This window comes from Oryx dammah, unplaced genomic scaffold (genome assembly GCF_014754425.2).
Source record: "Oryx dammah isolate SB20612 unplaced genomic scaffold, SCBI_Odam_1.1 HiC_scaffold_5, whole genome shotgun sequence".
Lineage (NCBI taxonomy): Eukaryota > Metazoa > Chordata > Mammalia > Artiodactyla > Bovidae > Oryx > Oryx dammah.
In genome coordinates this window covers 46,207,179-46,212,554 of record NW_024070189.1, presented here as the reverse complement: position 1 = coordinate 46,212,554, position 5,376 = coordinate 46,207,179, and the positions used below count along the sequence as shown (strand labels likewise).

General features: G+C 42.5%; 1 pseudogene; it reads left to right on the top strand.

The window, feature by feature from the left end:
* Positions 1–1,382: 1,382 nt before the first annotated feature.
* LOC120864462 lies at positions 1,383–1,965 on the top strand (annotated as a pseudogene).
* Positions 1,966–5,376: the final 3,411 nt, after the last annotated feature.

Below are 5,376 nucleotides of genomic sequence, written 5' to 3'. Positions count from 1 at the left end.
CTGGATTCAAATGTCAGCTCTTGCACTTAACTATGATTAATGTCTAAACTGAGAAATTTAGATGTTTAAGCTCACTTTCCTTTTTCATATATGTGTGTGTGTGTATATATATATATATATATATGGATAATTTAACATAAATTAAAATTCATAGAATTTTTGTCAAGATTCAAATAAAATTTTGTAGGTGTTATTAGCTCTTTTCAGAAATGAAACAAAAGGTACATGAAGTTAAGTATGCTATACATTCATGTTCTTTAATAACACATAGCATATTTGTACTCAGAAGATTTTAGTGTCATATGTTCTTTTGAACATGGGAAAACAAAACTTAGATTTAATTCTTGTGTGTTATGTGTGTGTTAGTTGCTCAGTTGTGTCTGACTCTTTGCAATCCTGTGGACTGTAGCCCACCAGCCTCCTCTGTCCATGGGATTTTCCAGGCAAGAATACTGGAGGGGGTTGCATTTCCTCCTCCAGGAAATCTTCCCATCCCAGGGACTGAACCCTGATCTCCTGCATTGCAGGCAGATTCTTTACCACTTGAGCCCCCTCTAAACTGTTGAGTCAGGTCAACAGAATTGGAATGAGATGAGGTTGGCATATTTCCTGCCCTATAGGAATTTTTGTTCAAATAAATACTGTATTCCCTCTGACTTGAAAGGTTTACACACATGCTCATGTGTATACGCACACATACTTAGCAGAGATAGCCAGTCTAGCAAGAAGCCAGAGGCAATCCCAAGATTCTAGTCAGTCAGTGCCACTTCTAAATTCAGTTGCTCTGAGCTGACTTAAATCCATCCTTCTTCATATCCGAGGCAGGGTCTCTGCAGAGACATGGTAGTTCTGAGTCTGTGGCCTCATCTGGTACAAAACTGTTCTCTAATGAAAGGCCTGGAGCCAGAGACCTCACTTCCTTTCCCCAGAGTCTTCACAGATGGCAGAGAGGATTTCTGTTTCACAAAGCAAAAGGGCATGCTATCACAACTACAGTGTCTGCTTCTCAATTCAGTAAAGCAAATTCAAAAGCAAATGCAAAACCTAATGTCCCTTGCTGCTGGCATTGTCACAGCGACTGTGCATTTTCAACATGGTTGTGTCTCCTTTGTGACTGTGTTTAACTCACTGCAGGATCAGACTCTTGCATGCATGGAAGTAATGCTGCAGAAACCCTTGTCCTTTCATTTTATGTACTATACAGGGATGATCATTAGAATTCCATAGGTTCACCTTCTTTTATAAATGAGGAATCTGAGGCCCAGCAGATTAATAACTTTCCTAAATTTATACATAAGCTGGTGGAGGTATCCTAAAATGGCAGTCACAAGAGGTCTGTATGCCGCTGCCCAGGCAGTCTCTGCATTGCTATCTGGAGGGCCTGCTATGGTGTGCTCTGTTCGTCATGGAGAATGGGGCCAGAGACTCTGAGGTCATGGTGTCTGGGAAATTCTGTGGACAGAGGGCTAAATCCATGAAGACTGTGGATGGCCTATTGATCCACACTGGGGACCTTGTTAACTGCTATGTTGATGTCACCATGTACCATGTCATGCTAAGACAGGGTGCACTGGGCATCAAGTGAAGATTATGCTGTCCTGTGACCTAGCTGGTAAGATTGGCCTTAAAGAAGCCCCTGCTTGACCATGTGAGCATTGTGGACCCAGAGTTGAGACACTGCCAACCACCTCTGTCTCAGAACAGAAGGATGGGAAGCCAGAGTTCCCTGCTATGCCCCAGCAGTATGCCTGGCGTAACAAGGTTTCCTTGACAGCTGGATCTGGAGGGTCTGCATGTTGGCCTATAAAGACCTTTAGTAAAATCTGTTCAGAAAATGAAAAAAAATCGAGATCTCACACAAGAGTCTCAGGTTGTATTTTCCATTTACTCACCTCTAATCATCACTTATTTTTCTCTGAAGCAGTATTTGTTTCAGACCACAGTTTCTCCAAGTATGACCCCTAAGGAATTGCATTCGAATGTCCTTGTGTGCCAATTAGAATGCAGATTCTTCGACCCTGCTCCAGGACTACTATTTTCATGCCCTGAAATTGGAGAATTTTGCATTTTCAACATGTACCTGAGGTGATTCCTATGAAATACAGTGTTTTAACTTTTTCTTTTGAAATAATGTTAGACTTATAGAGGAGTTGCAAAGATAGTACAGATAGTTCTCATGAATATTTCACCCAGCTTTTAAAGTTAACATTTTACTTAATAATACAGTATACCTATCCAAAAATCATATCATTGGACCATTATTCCTACCAACTATGAACTTTATTTATATTTCACCATTTCTTTTCATTAATTATCTCTATGCTATTCTGAGATCCAATTTAGGGTCCCGCATTGTTTTTAGTTTTATACATACCAAATTTTGGGTTTCCCAGGTGACACAGTGGTAAAAAATCTGCCTGAACTTCAGGGGACCCAGCTTCAATTCCTCAGTTGGGAAGATCCTCTGGAGAAGGAAATGACAACCTACTCCTGTATTCATGCCTGGAAATCCCATGGACAGAGGAGCCAAGCAGGCTACTGTCCAGGGGTCACAGTGAGTCAGACATTACTTAGCGACTAAACAGTAACAGCTACAGTGGCTGAATTCTGGCTCTGAAGGCAGCCAAAGGCCCAATTCAAGTACTGATACCAGTTCAGTTCAGTTCATTTCAGTTGCTCAGTCGTGCCCGACTCTTTGTGACTCCATGAGTGCAGCACGCCAGGCCTCCCTGTCCATCACCAACTCAGGGAGTTCACTCAAACTCATGTCCATCGAGTCCGTGATGCCATCCAGCCATCTCATCCTCCGTCGTCTTCTTGTCCTCCTGCCCCCAAGCCCTCCCAGCATCAGTCTTTTCCAATGAGTCAACTCTTCACATCAGGTGGCCAAAGCTTTGGAATTTCAGCTTTAGCATCATTCCTTCCAAAGAACACTCAGAACTTATCTCCTTTAGAATGGACTGGTTAAATCTACTTGCAATCCAACGGACTCTCAAGAGTCTTCTCCAACACCACAGTTCAAAAGCATCAATTCTTCGGTGCTCAGCCTTCTTCACAGTCCAACTCTCACATCCATACATGACCACTGGAAAAACCATAGCCTTGACTAGACGGACCTTAGTCGGCAAAGTAATATCTCTGCTTTTGAATATGCTGTCTAGGTTGGTCATAACTTTCCTTCCAAGGAGTAAGCGTCTTTTAATTTCATGGCTGCAATCACCATCTGCAGTGATTTTGGAGCCCAGAAAAATAAAGTCTGACACTGTTTCCACTGTTTCCCCATCTATTTCCCATGAAGTGATGGGACCAGATGCCATGATCTTCGTTTTCTGAATGTTGAGCTTTAAGCCAACATTTTCACTCTTCACTTTCACTTTCATCAAGAGGCTTTTTAGTTCCTCTTCACTTTCTGCCATAAGGGTGGTGTCATCTGCATATCTGAGGTTATTGATATTTCTCCTGGCAATCTTGATTCCAGTTTGTGCTTCTTCCAGCCCTGCGTTTCTCATGATGTACTCTGCATATAAGTTAAATAAGCAGGGTGACAATATACAGCCTTGATGTACTCCTTTTCCTATTTGGAACCAGTCTGTTGTTCCATGCCCAGTTCTAACTGTTGCTTCCTGACCTGCATATAGGTTTCTCAAAAGGCAGGTCAGGTGCTCTGGTATTCCCATCTCTTTCAGAATTTTCCACAGTTTCTTGTGATCCACACAGTCAAAGGCTTTGACATAGTCAATAAAGCAAAGATCGATGTTTTTCTGGAACTCTCTTGCTTTTTTGATGACCCAGAGGATGTTGGCAATTTGATCTCTGGTTCCTCTGCCTTTTCTAAAACCAGTTTGAACATCTGGAAGTTCATGGTTCACGTATTGCTGAAGCCTGGCTTGGAGAATTTTGAGCATTTCTAGCATGTGAGATGAGTGCAATTGTGTGGTAGTTTGAGCATTCTTTGGCATTGTCTTTCTTTGGAATTGGAATGAAAACTGACCTTTTCCAGTGCTGTGGCCACTGCTGAGTTTTCCAAATTTGCTGGCATATTAAGTGTAGCACTTTTGCAGCAGCATCTTTCAGGATTTGAAAGAGCTCAACTGGAATTCCATCACCTCCACTAGCTTTGTTCGTAGTGATGCTTTCTAAGGCCCACTTGACTTCACATTCCAAGATGTCTGGCTCTAGGTGAGTGATCACACCATCGTGATTATCTTGGTTGTGAAGATCTTTTTTGTACAGTTCTTCTGTGTATTCTTGCTACCTCTTCTTAATATCTTCTGCTTCTGTTAGGTCCATACCATTTCTGTCCTTTATCGAGCCCATCTTTGCATGAAATCTTCCCTTGATATCTCTAATTTTCTTGAAGTGATCTCTAGTCTTTCCCATTCTGTTGTTTTCCTCTATTTCTTTGCATTGATTGCTGAAGAAGGCTTTCTTATCTCTTCTTACTATTCTTCGGAACTCTGCATTCATATGCTTATATCTTTCGTTTTCTCCTTTGCTTTTCGCTTCTCGACGTCCACTCTTGCCATCTCCTGTTTGACCACTTCCAATTTGTTTTGATTCATGGACCTGACATTCCGGGTTCCTATGCAATATTGCTCTTACAACATCGGACCTTGCTTCTATGACCAGTCACACCCACAACTGGGTATTGTTTTTGCTTTGGCTCCATCCCTTCATTCTTTCTGGAGTTATTTGTCCACTGATCTCCAGTAGCATATTGGGCACCTACTGACCTGGGGAGCCCTCTTTCAGTATCCTATCATTTTGCCTTTTTCATACTGTTCATGGGGTTTCAAGGCAAGAATATTGAAGTGGTTTGCCTTCAGTGGACCACATTCTGTCAGGCCTCTCCACCATGACCTGCCTGTCTTGGGTGGCCCCACAGGGCATGGCTTAGTTTCATTGAGTTAGACAAGGCTGTGGTCCATGTGAGTAGATTGACTAGTTTTCTGTGATTATGGTTTCAGTGTGTCTGCCCTCTGATGCCCTCATGCAACACCTGCTACCTTACTTGGGTTTCTCTTACCTTGGACGTGGCGTGTCTCTTCACAGCTGCTCCAGCAAAGCACTGCCACTGCTCCTTACTTTGGATGAGGGGTATCTCCTTACTGCTGCCTCTCCTGACCTTGAATATTGAGTAGCTCCTCTCAGCCCTCTTGCGCCCGCACAGCCACCGCTCCTTGGACTAATATAAGTATATTTAAATTCAAGCTACAGTGACAGTATTCTTAATAATGGTGCAGAGATTCAATAACCCAGAAATAGAACTGAGGGAGACATAAGAGACCATTCAGCCTCTGATTTTATGGATAGAGTTTCCAGAGGAGAAGTGTGAGCAAGCTGATGGAAATATTGGAACTAGAGTCCATTTCACTG